At 51.7% G+C, this 20,692-nt stretch overlaps 1 protein-coding gene across 1 annotated transcript in view; it reads right to left on the bottom strand.

Moving 5' to 3' along the window:
• Nucleotides 1-7,373, bottom strand: part of LOC142907282 (sodium-dependent proline transporter-like) — a 62,808-nt gene extending 55,435 nt beyond the window's left edge. The window contains exon 1 of the mRNA XM_076056593.1: nt 6,847-7,373. The gene's annotated coding sequence lies outside the window, so the exon portion shown is untranslated. The remainder of the gene's footprint in view (nt 1-6,846) is intronic.
• Between the last annotated feature and the right edge of the window lie 13,319 nt (nt 7,374-20,692).

Raw genomic sequence — 20,692 nt, 5'->3', positions numbered from 1 at the left:
ATGATGATGGTGGTGGTGGTGATGATGGTGATGATGGTGGTGTTGACAGTGATGATGATGATGGTGGTGGTGGTGGTGATGATGGTGATGATGATGGTGGTGATGATGATGATGGTGGTGGTGTTGACAGTGATGATGATGGTGGCGCTGATGATGATGATGGCAATGATGGTGGTGGTGCTGATGATGATGATGGCGGTGATGATGGTGGCGGTGATGATGGTGATGATGATGGTGATGATGATGGTGGTGGTGGTGATGGTGATGATGATGGTGGTGGTGGTGGTGATGGTGATGATGGTGATGATGATGGTGGTGGTGGTGGTGATGGTGGTGATGGTGATGATGATGATGATGGTGGTGATGATGATGGTGGTGGTGGTGGCGGTGATGATGATGGTGGTGGTGATGATGATGGTGATGATGATGGTGGTGATGATGATGGTGATGATGATGATGGTGGTGGTGGTGAGGATGATGATGATGGCGATGATGATGGTGATGGTGGTGGTGATGATGGTGCTGATGGTGATGATGGTGATGATGATGGTGGTGATGATGATGGTGGTGGTGAGAATGATGGTGGTGATGATGATGGTGATGATGGTGATGATGGTGGTGATGGTGATGATGATGGTGGTGATGATGATGGTGGTGGTGAGAATGATGGTGGTGATGATGATGGTGATGATGGTGATGATGGTGGTGATGGTGCTGATGAAATTGTCGTGGTAACTACACCAACATCAGCTCATGGGCTGTGACAGTCCCCACTGGGCGTGTTTCCAGGGTGAGCTCCCACTGCCTTCAGAGCTCCGTCTCAGAAGCGGCCTCAGCATCACAAATGATGACGGCTCAACACACTCATAGAGACCCATAGAGACACACAGAGACTCATAGACACCCATAGACACCCATAGAGACCCACAGACTCATAGACACCCATAGACATCCACAGACTCATAGACACCCATAGAGACTCATAGACACCCATAGAGACCCACAGAGACTCATAGAGATCCATATACATCCACAGAGACCCACAGAGACCCACACTCATAGACACCCATAGAGACACACAGAGACTCATATACACCCATAGGGACCCACAGAGACCCACACTCATAGACACCCATAGAGACCCACAGACTCATAGACACCCATAGACACCCATAGAGACTCATAGAGACCCACAGACACCCACAGAGACCCACAGAGACCCACAGAGACTCATAGACACCCATAGAGACACACAGAGACTCATAGACACCCATAGACACCCATAGAGACCCACAGAGACCCACAGACTCATAGACACCCATAGAGACCCACAGACTCATAGACACGCATAGAGACACACAGAGACTCATAGACACCCATAGAGACCCACAGAGACACACAGAGACTCATAGACACCCATAGAGACCCATAGAGACCCGCAGACTCATAGACACCCATAGAGACTCATAGACACCCATAGAGACCCAGAGACTCATAGACACCCATAGACACCCATAGAGACCCACAGAGACTCATAGACACCCATAGAGACCCACAGAGACTCATAGACACCCATAGAGACCCACAGAGACTCATAGACACCCATAGAGACCCACAGACACCCATAGAGACCCACAGAGACTCATAGACACCCATAGAGACCCACAGAGACTCATAGACACCCATAGAGACCCACAGAGACTCATAGACACCCATAGAGACCCACAGACACCCATAGAGACCCACAGAGACTCATAGACACCCATTGACACCCATAGAGACTCAAAGACACCCACAGAGACCCATACTCATAGACACCCATAGACACCCATAGAGACCCATAGAGACCCACAGAGACTCATAGACACCAACGCACCCTCGCCTGCCGGAGGAGCTCACCGCACGCAAGACAAAGGTCCCCCGTGTAGCCTCTAGCAGGCTGTAGGGGCAAGTGCTGTTAGTAGCGAGTAGCAGCAGCAGCGTCTATGAAGGCTACCGGCACTGTGGCACACACAGAGGGGTGGGTGATGTTCACTGCTACACACCGCTACAACAGCTACTCATTTGAGGCCGAGTCGACCTAGGGGAGGCCCAGGACCGGTTCAGATAATCGACACAACCGCCAATCGCCACTAAGTGGCGGTGACATCACCACAACGCTTGTGCCAGGCTATGTGCACCTTGAGGTCACGTGAAGTGTCGAACGCCCGCTGGCAGGAGGTCACGGGGCAGACCCAGGTGCCACGGGTCGACTGACTGAGATGACTGGCTGATGCACCACCTGTGCCCCCTACTGTGCCAACCCGCTGTGCTTTAGCCACCCGGCGCTCCGCTCGTTGTTGTGAGCGTCGCTCCTCCGCCCTCCGTTGTTGGAGGGCGACTGCCTCCAACTGCCCAGTAGCGTCCTTCACACAGTATATTTACACACAAACACACCTGTACAAAACCTACACTACACTACACACTACACTACAATATACACTACACTACTACACACTACACTACTACATACTACACTATACACTACACTATAAACAACACTATAAACAACACTATACACTACACTACTACACACTACACTATACACTACACTATACACTACACTACTATACACTACACTACACACTATACACTACACTATACACTACACACTGGTACTGTATCGGGCATTCTTTTTACACGAAGACTTATGTCAACACACAGACAGACAGACACACACAGCTAGACACACAGACACACACACACACAGACACACATAGACAGACATACACACACAGACACACAGACAGACATAGACACACACACAGCTAGACACACAGACACACACACACAGACACACATAGACAGACACACATAGACAGACACACACAGATACACACACAGATACACAGACACAAACAGACACACAGACAGACACACAGATGGACACACACACAGACAGATACACACACATACACACAGATAGACACACAGACACACACACAGCTAGACACACAGACATACACACAGACACACACACAGCTAGACACACAGACAGATACACACACAGACACGAAGCTAGACACACAGACACACACACAGACACAAAGCTAGACACAGAGACAGATACATAGACAGACACACACAGACACACAGACAGATACACAGACAGACATACACACAGACACACAGCCACACACACACAGACACACAGCCACACACACACACACAGACACACACATATAGACACACAGATAGACACACATACACACAGATAGACACACACACAGACACACAGATAGACACACACACACAGACAGATAGACACACAGCTAGACACACACAGACACACAGCCACACACACACACAGACACACACAGACACACACACAGATAGACACAGACACACACAGATAGACACACACAGACACACAGATAGACACACACACAGACAGATAGACACACAGCTAGACACACACACAGACAGATTCACAGACACACAGACAGACACACAACTAGACACACACACAGCTAGACACACACACAGACAGGTAGACACACAGCTAAACACACAGACACATACACACACAGACACACACACTGACAGACACACACACACAGACAGATTCACAGACACACAGACAGACACACACACAGCTAGACATACACACAGCTAAACACACAGACACACACACACAGACACAAAGCTAGACACACAGACAAAGGTCCCCCGTATAGGCCACACGCAGACGTGGGGCAAAGTGCTCTTCTGTAGCGAGGGGGGGCGTCCCCGTATGAAGGTCAAAGGAGAGTGAGTGGCTGAGTGAGTGAGTGGCTGAGTGGGTGAGTGGGTGAGTGAGTGGGTGAGTGGGTGAGTGAGTGAGTGGCTGAGTGAGTGAGTGGGTGATTGAGTGGGTGAGTGAGTGGCTGAGTGAGTGAGTGGGTGATTGAGTGGGTGAGTGGGTGATTGAGTGGGTGAGTGAGTGGGTGGGTGGCTGAGTGAGTGAGTGGATGATTGAGTGGGTGAGTGGGTGAGTGAGTGGGTGAGTGAGTGGGTGAGTGAGTGGCTGAGTGAGTGAGTGATTGAGTGGGTGAGTGAGTGAGTGAGTGGCTGAGTGAGTGGGTGATTGAGTGGGTGAGTGGGTGAGTGAGTGAGTGGGTGAGTGGGTGAGTGAGTGGGTGAGTGAGTGGGTGAGTGGGTGAGTGAGTGGGTGAGTGAGTGGGTGATTGAGTGGGTGAGTGGGTGATTGAGTGGGTGAGTGAGTGGGTGGGTGGCTGAGTGAGTGAGTGGATGATTGAGTGAGTGAGTGGGTGAGTGAGTGAGTGGATGATTGAGTGAGTGCGTGGGTGAGTAAGTGGGTGAGTGAGTGGGTGCGAGTGAGTGGCTGAGTGAGTGAGTGATTGAGTGGGTGAGTGAGTGAGTGGCTGAGTGAGTGGGTGATTGAGTGGGTGAGTGGGTGAGTGAGTGGGTGAGTGATTGAATGGGTGAGTGAGTGGGTGAGTGAGTGGGTGGGTAAGTGAGTGAGTGAGTGGGTGAGTGAGTGAGTGAGTGGATGATTGAGTGAGTGAGTGGGTGAGTAAGTGGGTGAGTGAGTGGGTGCGAGTGAGTGGGTGAGTGAGTGGGTGAGTGAGTGAGTGGGTGAGTGAGTGGGTGAGTGAGTGAGTGGGTGAGTGGGTGAGTGAGTGGGTGAGTGAGTGGGTGAGTGAGTGGATGAGTGAGTGGGTGAGTGGGTGGGTAACTGAGTGGGTGAGTGAGTGGGTGAGTGTGTGAGTGGGTGAGTGCGTGGCTGAGTGAGTGGGTGAGTGAGTGAGTGGGTGAGTGAGTGGGTGATTGAGTGGGTGAGTGGGTGGGTGAGTGGGTGGGTGAGTGGGTGAGTGAGTGAGTGGGTGAGTGAGTGAGTGGGTGAGTGAGTGAGTGGGTGAGTGAGTGAGTGAGTGGCTGAGTGAGTGAGTGGGTGATTGAGTGGGTGAGTGGGTGAGTGAGTGGGTGAGTGAGTGGGTGAGTGGGTGGCTGAGTGAGTGAGTGGGTGATTGAGTGGGTGAGTGGGTGAGTGAGTGGGTGAGTGGGTGAGTGAGTGACTGAGCGAGTGAGTGGCTGAGTGGGTGAGTGAGTGAGTAGCTGAGTGAGTGAGTGGGTGAGTGAGTGGGTGAGTGAGCGAGTGAGTGGCTGAGTGGGTGGGTGAGTGAGTGGGTGAGTGAGTGGGTGAGTGGGTGAGTGGGTGAGTGAGTGGGTGGGTGAGTGGGTGAGTGAGTGAGTGAGTGGGTGAGTGAGTGAGTGAGTGGGTGAGTGAGTGAGTGGGTGAGTGAGTGAGTGGCTGAGTGAGTGAGTGGGTGAGTGAGTGGGTGAGTGAGTGGGTGAGTGAGTGAGTGGGTGATTGAGTGGGTGAGTGGGTGGGTGAGTGAGTGGCTGAGTGGGTGAGTGAGTGAGTGGGTGGCTGAGTGAGTGAGTGGGTGATTGAGTGGGTGAGTGAGTGGGTGAGTGAGTGGCTGAGTGAGTGAGTGGCTGAGTGGGTGAGTGATTGAGTGGCTGAGTGAGTGAGTGGGTGATTGAGTGGGCGAGTGGGTGATTGAGTGGGTGAGTGAGTGAGTGGGTGGCTGAGTGAGTGAGTGGGTGATTGAGTGGGTGAGTGGGTGAGTGAGTGCGTGAGTGGGTGAGTGAGTGGCTGAGTGAATGAGTGATTGAGTGGGTGAGTGAGTGGGTGAGTGATTGAATGGGTGAGTGAGTGGGTGAGTGAGTGAGTGGGTGAGTGAGTGGGTGGGTAAGTGGGTGAGTGAGTGAGTGGGTGGGTGAGTGAGTGAGTGAGTGGATGAATGAGTGAGCGGGTGAGTGAGTGGGTGAGTAAGTGGGTGAGTGAGTGGGTGCGAGTGAGTGGGTGAGTCAGTGGCTGAGTGAGAGAGTGGGTGGGTGAGTTAGTGGCTGAGTGAGAGAGTGGGTGAGTGAGTGAGTGGGTGAGTGAATGAGTGGGTGAGTGAGTGAGTGGGTGAGTGAGTGAGTTGGTGAGTGAGTGAGTGGGTGAGTGAGTGGGTGAGTGGGTGGCTGAGTGAGTGAGTGGGTGAGTGGGTGCGTGAGTGAGTGGGTGAGTGAGTGGATGAGTGAATGAGTGGGTGAATGAGTGAGTGAGTAGGTGAGTATGTAGGTGAGTGAGTGGGTGAGTGAGTGAGTGAGTGGGTGAGTGAGTGGGTGGGTGAGTGAGTGGGTGGGTGGGTGGGTGAGTGAGTGCGTGAGTGGGTGGGTGGGTGAGTGAGTGAGTGGGTGGGTGGGTAAGTGAGTGGGTGAGTGAGTGAGTGGGTGAGTGAATGGGTGAGTGAGTGAGTGGTTGAGTGAGTGGGTGAGTGGCTGAGTGAGTGGCTGAGTGAGTGAGTGGGTGCGTGAGTGAGTAGGTGAGTGAGTGAGTGGATGCGTGAGTTGGTGGATTAGTGAGTGAGTGGGTGAGTGACTGAGTGAGTGGATGGGTAAGTGTGTGAGTGGCTGAGTGAGTGGCTGAGTGAGTGGCTGAGTGAGTGGGTAGCTGGGTGAGTGGGTGAGTGAGTGAGTGGGTGAGTGAGTGAATGAGTGGATGAGTGAGTGGGTGCATGAGTGAGTGGGTGGATGATTCAGTGAGTGGGTGAGTGAGTGGATGAGTGAATGAGTGGGTGGATGAGTGAGTGAGTGAGTCGGTGAGTGAGTAAGTAGGTGAGTGAGTGGCTGAGTGAATGGGTGGGTGAGTGAGTGAGTGGGTGAGTGAGTGGGTGAGTGAGTGAGTGGGTGAGTGAGTGGGTGAGTGAGTGAGTGGTTGAGTGAGTAGCACCACCACGCCCGGTCTTTATGTCTCTCCCCCAGTGTTAATTGGCGAGGGGGGGGGGCACGCTGTGTACACGCCGGCCATACCTGATGATGCAGACTTCCCGGCTCCGTGATCATTGCAGAGACGTGGTGATGGTCGCGACAATGGTGGCCTTGGTGGTGATCGTGATGTTGGTGGTGATGGTGATGGTATTGTGGTGGTTATGGTGATGTTGATGGTGTTGTTGTGGCGGTGTTGTGGTGATGTTGTTGTTGTGGTGGTGTTGTGGTGATGGTGTTGTTGTGGTGGTGTTGTGGTGATGTTGTTGTTGTGGTGGTGTTGTGGTGATGGTGTTGTTGTGGTGGTTATGGTGATGTTGATGGTGATGGTGTTGTTGTGGTGGTGTTGTGGTTATGGTGTTGTTGTGGTGATGGTGTTGTTGTGGTGGTGCTGTTATGATGGTGGTGTTGTGCTGGTGATGGTGATAGTCAACCGGCTATTGTGGTGATGATGATGGTGGTGGTGGTGGTGTTGTTGTGGTGGTATTGTGGTGGTGATGATGATGGTGGTGGTACTGTAAACGCTAAGGCGGTATTGGGTGCACCATATCGAACTACAGGTGAACCTAGCCTGGCACGAGCTGTGTGTCTCTCTCTCTGTGTGTCTCTCTCTCTGTGTCTCTCGGTGTCTCTCTCTGTCTTTCTGTGTCTGTGTGTCTCTCTCTGTCTCTATCTGTGTGTCTCTCTGTCTCTCTCTGTGTCTCTCTGTGTCTCTCTCTATCTATCTGTGTCTCTCTCTGTCTCTCTGTGTCTATCTGTGTCTCTCTCTGTCTCTCTCTGTCTATCTGTGTCTCTCTCTGTCTCTCTCTGTGTCTCTCTGACTATCTGTGTCTATGTGTGTCTCTCTTTGTCTATCTGTGTCTCTCTCTGTGTCTCCCTGTATCTCTCTGTGTCTTTCTCTGTCTATCTGTGTGTCTCTCTGTGTCTGTGTGTCTCTCTGTCTATCTGCGTCTCTCTCTCTCTCTGTCTCTGTATCTCTCTGTGTGTTTCTCTGTGTGTCTCTCTCTCTGTATCTCTGTGTCTCTGTCTGTCTCTCTGTGTCTTTCTGTGTCTTTCTGTGTCTTTCTGTCTCTAAGTGTCTGTCTCTCTCTGTCTCTTTGTGTCTCTGTGTGTCTCTGTGTGTGTCTCTCTCTCTGTCTCTCTGTGTGTCTCTGTCTCTCTGTGTGTCTCTCTGTCTGTCTCTCTCTTTGTCTCTCTGTGTCTCTCTGTGTGTCTCTGTCTCTCTGTGTGTCTCTGTCTCTCTGTGTGTCTCTGTGTCTGTGTGTCTGTGTCTCTCTCTTTGTCTCTGTGTCTGTGTGTCTGTGTCTCTCTCTTTGTCTCTCTGTGTCTCTCTCTCTCTGTCTCTCTCTCTCTGTCTCTCTCTCTTTCTCTGTGTCTCTCTCTGTCTCTCTCTCTTTCTCTGTGTCTCTCTCTGTCTCTGTGTCTCTCTGTGTCTCTCTGTGTCTCTCTCTCTGTGTCTGTGTGTGTGTCTCTCCGTCTCTCTCCGCCTCTCTCTGTGTCTCTCTCCGCAGGTGTGTCCCTCTCCGCAGGTGTGTCCAAGGTGTTCCCGTTGAGCTTAACCGGGTTGACAGGTGAGTTTCGGTCGACTCGCCATGGCTGCAGTGGCGAGGGAGAGGGGAAAAAGAGAGCGGGGAGAGAGAGAGAGAGGGAGGGGAGAGAGACGAATGAGAGAGAGGGGAGAGAGGGATTTGTGGCACACCTGTATGGCAGGTAAGCGTGTGACGTCACACCGGTAAGCCACCTACCGTAATGCGTCTAACATAGACGCATTTGAAGCCACCTACCGTAATGCGTCTAACATAGACGCATTGGAAGCCACCCACCGTAATGTCCCTAACATAGACGCATTTGAAGCCACCCACCGTAATGCCTCTAACATAGACGCATTTGAAGCCACCTACCGTAATGTCTCTAACATAGACGCATTCGAAGCCCCCTACCGTAATGCGTCTAAGATAGACGCATTTGAAGCCACCCACCGTAATGTCCCTAACATAGACGCATTTGAAGCCACCTACCGTAATTTCTCTAACATAGACGCATTTCAAGCCACCCACCGTAATATCCCTAACATAGACGCATTTGAAGCCACCTACCGTAATGCGTCTAACATAGACGCATTTGAAGCCCCCTACCGTAATGTGTCTAACATAGACGCATTTGAAGCCACCTACCGTAATGTGTCTAACATAGACGCATATGAAGCCACGTACCGTAATGTCTCTAACATAGACGCATTCGAAGCCACCTACCGTAATGTCTCTAACATAGACGCATTTGAAGCCACCTACCGTAATGTCTCTAACATAGACGCATTCGAAGCCACCCACCGTAATGTCCCTAACATAGACGCATTTGAAGCCCCCCTACCGTAATGTCCCTAACATAGACGCATTTAAAGCCACCTACCGTAATGCCTCTAACATAGACGCATTTGAAGCCACCCACCGTAATGCGTCTAACATAGACGCATTCGATGCCCCTTACCGTAATGCGTCTAACATAAACGAATTTGAAGCCCCCTACCGTAATGTGTCTAACATAGACGAATTTGAAGCCACCTACCGTAATGTCCCTAACATGGACGCATTTGAAGCCCCCTACCGTAATGCTTCTAACACAGACGCATTTCAAGCCCCCTACCTTAATGTGTCTAACACAGACGCATTTGAAGCCACCCACCGTAATGTGTCTAACATAGACGCATTTGAAGCCACCTACCGTAATGTCTCTAACATAGACGCATGTGAAGCCACCTACCGTAATGTCCCTAACATAGACGCATTTGAAACCCCCTACCGTAATGTCCCTAACATAGACGCATTTGAAGCCACCTACCGTAATGTCTCTAACATAGACGCATTTGAAGCCCCCTACCGTAATGTGTCTAACACAGACGCATTTGAAGCCACCTACCGTAATGTCTCTAACATAGACGTATTTGAAACCACCTACCGTAATGTGGCTAACATAGACGCATTTGAAGCCCCCTACCGTAATGTCCCTAACATAGACGCATTTGAAACCACCTACCGTAATGTAGCTAACATAGATGCATTTGAAGCCACCTACCGTAATGTTCATAGACTCAACACTGCACCATAGACTCAACACGACCCATAGACTCAACACTGCCCATAGACTCAACACTGCACCATAGACTCAACACTGCACCATAGACTCAACACTGCCCATAGACTCAACACTACAACCATAGACTCAACACTGCCCATAGACTCAACACTGCACCATAGACTCAGCACTGCACCATAGACTCAACACTGCCCATAGACTCAACACTGCACCATAGACTCAACACTGCCCATAGACTCAACACTGCACCATAGACTCAACACTGCACCATAGACTCAACACTGCCCATAGACTCCACACTGCACCATAGACTCAACACTGCCCATAGACTCAACACTGCACCATAGACTCGACACTGCCCATAGACTCAGCACTGCCCCATAGACTCAACACTGCACCATAGACTCAACACTACCTATAGACTCAACACTGCCCATAGACTCAACACTGCACCACAGACTCAACACTGCACCATAGACTCAACACTGCACCATAGACTCAACACTGCCCATAGACTCAACACTGCCCAGAGACTCAACACTGCCCCATAGACTCAACACTGCCCGTAGACTCAACACTGCCCATAGACTCAACACTGCCCATAGACTCAACACTACACCATAGACTCAACACTGCCCATAGACTCAGCACTGCCCCATAGACTCAACACAGCACCATAGACTCAGCACTGCACCATAGACTCAACACTGCCCATAGACTCAACACTGCACCATAGACTCAACAATGCCCATAGACTCAACACTGCCCGTAGACTCAACACTGCCCATAGACTCAACACTGCCCATAGACTCAACACTACACCATAGACTCAACACTGCCCATAGACTCAGCACTGCCCCATAGACTCAACACAGCACCATAGACTCAACACTGCACCATAGACTCAACACTGCCCATAGACTCAACACTGCCCCATAGACTCGACACTGCCCATAGACTCAACACTACCCATAGACTAAACACTGCCCATAGACTCAAAACTGGGCCATAGACTCAACACTGCACCATAGACTCAACACTGCACCATAGACTCAGCACTACACCATAGACTCAACACTGCCCATATACTCAACACTGCACCATAGACTCAACACTGCCCATAGACTCAACACTGCACCATAGACACAACACTGCCCATAGACTCAACACTACACCATAGACTCAACACTGCCCATAGACTCAGCACTGCCCCATAGACTCAACACTGCCCATAGACTCAACACTGCACCATAGACACAACACTGCCCATAGACTCAACACTACACCATAGACTCAACACTGCCCATAGACTCAACACTGCCCATAGACTCAACACTGCACCATAGACTCAACACTGCACCACAGACTCAACACTGCCCATAGACTCAACACTGCACCATAGACTCAGCACTACACCATAGACTCAACACTGCCCATATACTCAACACTACACCATAGACTCAATACTGCCCATAGACTCAACACTACACCATAGACTCAACACTGCCCATAGACTCAACACTACACCATAGACTCAACACTGCCCATAGACTCAACACTGAACCATAGACTCAACACTGCCCATAGACTCAACACTACACCATAGACTCAACACTGCCCATAGACTCAACACTGCCCATAGACTCAACACTGCACCATAGACTCAACACTGCCCATAGACTCAACACTGCCCATAGACTCAACACTGAACCATAGACTCAACACTGCCCATAGACTCAACACTGCCCATAGACTCAACACTGCACCATAGACTCAACACTGCACCACAGACTCAACACTGCCCATAGACTCAACACTGAACCATAGACTCAACACTGCCCATAGACTCAACACTACACCATAGACTCAACACTGCCCATAGACTCAACACTGCCCATAGACTCAACACTGCACCATAGACTCAACACTGCCCATAGACTCAACACTGAACCATAGACTCAACACTGCACCATAGACTCAACACTGCCCATAGACTCAACACTGCACCATAGACTCAACACTGCACCATAGACTCAACACTGCCCATAGACTCAACACTGCCCATAGACTCAACACTGCACCATAGACTCAACACTGCCCATAGACTCAACACTGCCCATAGACTCAACACTGCACCATAGACTCAACACTGCCCATAGACTCAACACTGAACCATAGACTCAACACTGCCCATAGACTCAACACTGCCGCTAGAGGGAGACAGACGTCCGTGTTCTGAGCGGAATCAGACCACGAGGGATCAACACTACTCACACCCACTAACTCACCTACCCACTCACCCACACACCCACTCACTCACCTACCCACTCACCCACACACCCACTAACTCACCTACCCACTCACCCACACACCCACTAATTTACCTACCCACTGACCCACACACCCACTGACTCACTCACCCACACACCCACTCACTTACCCACTCACCCACACACCCACTAACTCACCCACCCACACACCCACACACCCACTCACCCACTCACCCACACACCCACTCACCCACACACCCACACACCCACCCACTCACCCACACACCCACACACCCACACACACACAAAACAAAGATCCCCCATATAGCCTGTAACAGACTGTAGGGGCAAGTGCTGTTAGCGAGCACCTATGAGGGCCGGAACGGTACACGAGGGGGTGGGTGGCCAGCACCACGCCCGACCGCCTTTGTCTCCCTAGTGGCGATGTTTACACACCGCACCAGGTACTCATTAGAGGCTGAGTCGACCTAGGGGAGGCCCGGGACCGGTTCAGATAATCGTCACTGGTGTTGGCCGTGAGCGGGAATCGAACCTGGGTCGCTAGGTTCATAGCGCAGCGTAGCGCTAACCGCTACACTATCGCTCCCCACACACCCACTCACCCACACACCCACACACCCACTCACCCACACACCCACTCACCTACCCACTCACCCACACACCCACTAACTTTTCTTTTCTGGATTTGAAGCTTTCGTGACTGCAAGGATCCATGCTCTTTGGTTCTATTCGGTAAAGTCACGTAGGTAAAAAATAAAACAACAAAAATCACGACGTTTCGGCCACAACACAAGTGGCGTTCATCAGGTGAAGGGGACCGTACTGTCACAACGCTCACACACACACTCACTCACACAATCACTCACCCACTCACCCACCAACTCACCCACTAACTCACTCACCCATCCACTCACCCACTAACTCACTAGCCCACCCACACACCCACGAAATCACTCACCCACCCACTAACTCACCCACCTACTCATCCACACACCACTGACTGACTCACCCACCCACTCACAAACTAACTCACTCACCCACCAACTAACTCACCCACGCACTCACGCACATACCGATTGACTCACCCACCAACTCACTCACTAACTCACTCACCCACCCACTCACCCACTAACTCACTCACCCACCCACACACCCACTATCTCACTCACCCACCCACTAACTCACCCACCTACTCATCCACACACCCACTGACTCACTCACCCACCCACTCACAAACTAACTCACTCACCCACTGACTCACCCACCCACTCACCCACTAACTCACAAACCCACCCACCAACTCACTCACTCACCCACCCACTCACAAACTAACTCACTCACCCACTGACTCACCCACCCACTCACCCACTAACTCAACCACCTATCCACTCACCCACTAACTCACTAACCCACCCACACACCCACGAACTCACTCACCCACCCACTAACTCACCCACCTACTCATCCACACACCTATTGACTCACTCACCCACCCACTCACAAACTAACCTACTCATCCACACACCCACTGACTCACTCACCCACCCACTCACACACTAACTCACTCACCCACCTACTAACTCACCCACGCACTCACCCACATAACCACTGACTCACCCACCAACTCACCCACCAACTCACCCACCTACTCATCCACTCACCCACTAACTCACTCACCCAGTCACCCACTAACTCACCCACCCACTCGCCCATTAACTCACTCACCCACCCACCAACTAACTCACCCACCCACCCACTAACTCACTCACCCACCCACCAACTCACCCACCTACTCATCCACTCACCCACTAACTCACTCACCCACCCACCAACTCACTCACCCACCCACTAACTCACCTAACTACTCTTTCACTCACCCACTAACTCACTCACCCACCCACAAACTCACTAACCCACCCACTAACTCACCCACCTACTCATCCACTCACCTACTAACTCACTCATCTACTCACCCACCCACTCACCCACTAACTCACTCACCCACCCACCAACTCACCTACCTACTAATCCACTCACCCACTTACTCACTCACCCACCCACTAACTCACTCACCCACCCACCCACTCACTCACCCACCCACTAACTCACTCACCCATCCACTAACTCACCCACCCACCCACTAACTCACCCACCCACCAAGTCACTCACCCACCCACCAACTCACCCACCCACTAACTCACAAACCCACCCACCAACTCACTCACCCACCCACCAACTCACCCACTGACTCACTCACCCACCCACTCACCCACTAACTCACTCACCCACCCACCAACTCACCCACACACCCACCCACTAACTCACTCACCCACCCACGAACTCACCCACCCACTCACCCACTCACCCACTCACTCACCCACCCACTCACCCACTAACTCACTCACCCACCAACTCACCCACCCACGAACTCACTCACCCACCCACTCACTCACCCACTCACTCACTCACCCATCCACCCACGAACTCACTCACTCACCCACCCACTAACTCACCCACCCACCCACTAACTCACTCACCCACCCACTAACTCACCCACCCACTAACTCACTCACCCACCCACCAACTCACCTTCCCACTCACGCGCTCGCCTAGCGAGTCGCTCTCCCGACGTTTCGTGTCGACCTTATTCAGGAGCCGTTCCATTAGTCGCCGTCATCAACATTGACCACCAGAGGGCATCAACAGCTCACGGAACTAGAAATTCCCTACGAAGACGAAGTTAACCACTTTACTGTTCTGTATATGGGACGTTGTGTTCTGTATATGGGATGTGGTGTTCTATATATGGGACGTGGTGTTCTATATATGGGAAATGGGTGTTCTATATATGGGACGTGGTGTTCTATATATGGGACGTGGTGTTCTATATATGGGACGTGGTGTTCTATATATGGGACGTGGTGTTCTATATATGGGATGTGGTGTTCTGTTTATGGGACGTGGTGTTCTATATATGGGACGTGGTGTTCTATATATGGGACGTGGTGTTCTATATATGGGACGTGGTGTTCTATATATGGGACGTGATGTTCTATATATGGGACGTGGTGTTCTATATATGGGACGTGGTGTTCTATATATGAGACGTGGTGTTCTATATATGGGACGTGGTGTTGTATATATGGGATGGGGTGTTCTGTATATGGGACGTGGTGTTCTATATATGGGAAATGGGTGTTCTATATATGGGACGTGGTGTTCTATATATGGGACGTGGTGTTCTATATATGGGACGTGGTGTTCTATATATGGGACGTGGTGTTCTATATATGGGATGTGGTGTTCTGTTTATGGGACGTGGTGTTCTATATATGGGACGTGGTGTTCTATATATGGGACGTGGTGTTCTATATATGGGACGTGGTGTTCTATGTATGAGACGTGGTGTTCTATATATGGGACGTGGTGTTGTATATATGGGATGGGGTGTTCTGTATATGGGACGTGGTGTTCTATATATGGGACGTGGTGTTCTATATATGGGACGTGGGTGTTCTATATATGGGACGTGGTGTTGTATATATGGGATGTGGTGTTCTATATATGGGACGTGGTGTTCTATATATGGGACGTGGTATTATATATATGGGACGTGGTGTTCTATATATGGGACGTGGTATTCTATATATGGGACGTGGTGTTCTATATATGGGACGTGGTGTTCTATATATGGGACGTGGTGTTCTATATATGGGACGTGGGTATTCTATATATGGGACGTGGTGTTCTGTAATATAGGACGTTGTGTTCTATATATGGGACGTGGTGTTCTATATATGGGACGTGGTGTTCTATATATGGGACGTGGTGTTTTATATATGGGACGTGGTGTTCTGTATATGGGATGTTGTGTTCTATATATGGGACGTGGTGTTCTATATATGGGATGTGGGTGTTCTATATATGGGACGTGGTGTTCTATATATGGGACGTGGTGTTCTATATATGGGACGTGGTGTTCTATATATGGGACGTGGTGTTCTATATATGGGACGTGGTGTTCTATATATGGGACGTGGTGTTCTATATATGGGACGTGGTGTTCTATATATGGGATGTGGTGTTCTATATATGGGACGTGGTGTTCTATATATGGGACGTGGTGTTCTATATATGGGACGTGGTGTTCTATATATGGGACGTGGTGTTGTATATATGGGATGTGGTGTTCTATATATGGGATGTGGGTGGTCTATATATGGGACGTGGTGTTCTATATATGGGACGTAGTGTTCTATATATGGGATGTGGTGTTCTGTATATGGGATGTGGGTGTTCTATATATGGGACGTGGTGTTCTATATATGGGACGTGGTGTTCTATATATGGGACGTGGTGTTCTATATATGGGACGTGGTGTTCTATATATGGGACGTGGATGTTCTATATATGGGACGTGGATGTTCTATATATGGGACGTGGTGTTCTATATATGGGACGTGGTGTTCTATATATGGGACGTGGTGTTCTATATATGGGACGTGGTGTTCTATATATGGGACGTGGGTGTTCTATATATGGGACGTGGTGTTCTATATATGGGACGTGGTGTTCTATATATGGGACGTGGTGTTCTATATATGGGACGTGGATAGAGATGCCCTCTGTGTGGGGTCATTGGGTCAGTGGTGGGGGGAGGGCTGTGATGGGGTCACGTGACCGTGAAGGGCGACCCCCCATTGGTCTCCACCAGAGAGTGATGCAGGGGGGTGTAGAGGGGAGGGGCAGGAGGTGGAGGGGGGAGGGGCAGGAGGGGGGGTGTGAGTGTGTGAGTGTGTGTGTGCGTGTGTGTGAGTGTGTGTGAGTGGGGGTGTGTGTGTGTGTGAGTGAGTGTGAGTGAGTGTGTGTGAGTGTGTGAGTGAGTGTGTGAGTGTGTGTGTGAGTGAGTGTGTGAGTGCCGGACGGGCAACTCTGTCGTGGACAGCGCTGTGGGGGGAGATCCAATTTTGATTGGCTCCTCCCCTCATGGCATATGTGTCCACCACAGGGGCTAAACGGGGGCTCTGGACGGGTGCGAGGGGCTGGTAACCCCTCCACCTTCAATTAATTACCACGAAACTACGAATTAAACTGAAATATGTAACAACTAAGCTTGTGCCGGAGGCCCCGGGGGGCCAGGCGTCTATGACGTCTCCTGGCCAAACCCCAATTGGCGGAGCCAGGAGATTGAATACCTACCCTCGGGGCTACTCCAGAAACAACGAAAAGCCACTACGGTTGGCCACGTGGAATGTTCGAACGCTCACTGCAGAGGAGAGGCTGCCACTCCTCTGTCGGGAGCTGGACCGGTACCGCCTGGATCTATGCGGTATTCAGGAGGTCCGGTGGACCGGCTCTGGCTCCTGCCACCATGAGGGGTGGACAGTCCTCTACTCGGGGCAGCAGACTGCCAAACAACAGGGTGTGGGTCTTCTTTTGAACAAAAGAATGAAGGGGACGTGGGAGCGTGGCGGTGAGGTGTGGGAAGCTGTAAGCCCCAGGCTACTTTGGGCTCGCCTTCCCATCAACCGGAGGCGAGGAATGGTGGTCGTGGTTACTTATGCCCCCACCGAAGATGAACATCCGTGGAGGGATGCAGGCAAAGCCGATGAGTCAGATGCCTTCTATGACCTCCTGTCACAGGTGCTGGCTAAAGTGGCCCCTCGGGATAGAGTCATCATGTTGGGTGACTTCAATGCCCGAGTTGGTCATGATACTGGCACCTGGTCTGGAGTGATTGGAGGGCATGGGCCAGATCAGCTCAATAACAACGGTAGGAGGCTGCTAGATTTTTGTGCAGCCCATGGGCTTGTAATTACCAACACGCTGTTCCGGCATCGGCGCATCCACACAACATCATGGATGCATGCCGGGTCCAAGCAAGAACATCTGCTGGACTACATAGTGACGGACCAGCGAATGCGAGCCCATGTCCTTGACACCAGGACCTACCGTGGAGCTGATCTGCCCTCTGACCATCGACTAGTCATCTGTAAGATGCGCCTGCCATTCTTCCACTCCGGTGGTGGGTGTACACCCAGGACCCCATTCCAACCTAAAGTGGCCTGGTCTCAGTTATCTGATGAAAGTTGCAAGCGAGAATTTCATCATCGCTTGCGGCTGGGATTGGCATCGTCCCCGACTCCTCCTGATGTCGAGGGTAAATGGGCGAGGTTTAGGACTGTGACTCATGCAGCTGCAATGGCTGCTTTGGGTACGCGGTCCAGACCTCCCCAGACACCCTGGATGACAGAGGAGTTGTTCAGGATGGTTGAGAAAAAGCGACAGGCCCACTGTCATCGGCTACAGAATCCCACGTCAGAGAATGAGGAGGCTTACCGCAGCCTTCGCTCGGAGGTTCGGAGAGCTGTGAGGCGCTGCAAGGATGGGTGGTGGTCGCGGGTTGCTGAGGAGATGGAGTCTGCCTCAGTGGCCCGTGATCACAAATCTCTATTTAACTCCATCAAAAAAGTAACCTGCAGCGCCACACCTATTACCATCATTAGGGGAAAAAACGGTGATCCAATTTCCGACCCCCAGGAACAGGTTCGCAGATTTGCTGAGCATTTCTGTGAGGTCCTGGGGGAGGGAAAATCCCTCAGCCAGGAAAACATCGTGGCACAAAGTGAGGATGACCCTGCTGAGGCTGCGGTGCCTCAAATATTGGATGAAGTCACCCCCTGTGAGTGGCTGGCTGAGGTGCCATCTGCTGAGGAAGTATTGAAGGCGATCCGGAGTCTGAGACCAGGAAAGGCAGCGGGCAGAGATGATCTCCCAAGCGAAATGCTGAGGGAGGGTGGCTTTTGTGCACAGACTGCCCTATATGACATCATAACAACAGTCTGGACCACTGGACGGATTCCACAGGATTGGAAGGATGCCCTGGTGGTCCCCCTTTTTAAGAAGGGGGACCGCACAGACTGTAACAACTACAGGGGCATCTCACTCTTCAGTGTGCCGGGAAAGGTCCTGGCAAGGATTATTCAGCATCGCCTTGCCAGGCACGCTGAGGAGAGGCTTGCGGAGCCCCAATGCGGTTTCAGGAAAGGGCGGTCCTGCACAGATGCTATATTTTCTGTCCGTCTGCTACAGCAGAGGTGTAGGGAATTCCAACAAGACCTACATCTCTGCTTTATTGACCTGGTCAAGGCCTATGATACCATCAGTAGGCCTGGGCTCTGGGTCGTTCTTCGTGCTTTTGGAGTACCTGACCCTCTGCTCACGATCATTAAGGACCTTCATGTTTGTGAGCGGGCCCGGGTAAAACTACGTGGCCGGGAGTCAGAGCCATTCCCTGTACACCTTGGGGTGCGACAGGGATGTCCTCTGGCTCCCACATTATTTAACATCTATTTTGACCACGCGGTTCGTGAAGCCTTCAATAGCTGTACCGGGGGAATCTCCATATGGTACAGATATAATGGGAGGCTAATCGATGCCCGGGTGCGGTCAAGGGATGGCTCCCTATTGCTCAACCACGTTATGTATGCTGATGACTTGGTAATAGCTGCTCAGTCAGAGGAGGAGTTGGAGACGCTGCTGCTGAGACTGGAGCGTGCCACTAAGAGGTGGGGCCTTACCATCAGCCCCACCAAAACTAAGCACCTGCCTGGGTATTTTGTACCATCGGACACTCCACCCCCACAACTCCCAATCGGTGATGGGGCAGTTGTGGAGAGAGTGGAGAGTTTCCCATACCTGGGCAGTGTGCTTATGACTGGCTCCAGTTTAACAGCAGAGGTCTCACTCCAAATCAGTCGAGCGGCAATATCTTTCATCGGTTGCGTAACGCTGTGTGGAAGCTACCTGGTCTGTCGCTCCGCACTAAGCTTCAGGTCTTCTCGGCCACGGTCATTCCCTCCCTTCTCTACGCTTGCGAAACGTGGACCCCCCTAATGGAACATCTTCACCGGTTGGAAACATTTAGGCTGGCCTGCCTACGATCCATCCTGGGTTTAACCAGACTGGATTGTGTGAGGAGCTCACAAATCCTTGAAAGATCTGGGCAGGGTCCCATCGGTGAGCTCCTCCGGCAGGCAAGGCTGCGATGGCTGGGTCATGTAGCCCGCATGCCCAGCCACCGCATGCCGAAACAGCTTTTGTTTGGCCGGATTGAGGGGGCTAAGCGGGCGCGGCACGGGCTAGAGAAGAGATGGAGTGATGTGGTACAGGAGGACGTGGAGCTGAGTGGACTTGCCGAAGACTGGTACCAGCGGTGTCAAGATCGGCCTCTGTGGAGGAGGCTCGTGAAGGATGCTACTGGGCAGTTGGAGGCAGTCGCCCTCCAACAACAACGGAGGGCGGAGGAGCGACGCTCACAACAGCGAGCGGAGCGCCGGGTGGCTAAAGCACAGCAGGTTGGCACAGTAGGGGGCACAGGTGGTGCATCAGCCAGTCATCTCAGTCAGTCGACCCGTGGCACCTGGGTCTGCCCCGTGACCTCCTGCCAGCGGGCGTTCGACACTTCACGTGGCCTCAGGGTGCACATAGCCTGGCACAAGCGTCGT

The sequence above is a fragment of the Petromyzon marinus genome, chromosome 76 (assembly GCF_048934315.1).
Source record: "Petromyzon marinus isolate PM22_M1 ecotype Great Lakes invasive population chromosome 76, UKy_Petmar_22M1.pri1.0, whole genome shotgun sequence".
NCBI classification, from domain to species: domain Eukaryota; kingdom Metazoa; phylum Chordata; class Hyperoartia; order Petromyzontiformes; family Petromyzontidae; genus Petromyzon; species Petromyzon marinus.
Note: the sequence above shows the minus strand (reverse complement) of the source record. Positions and strands in the feature narration are given on the sequence as shown.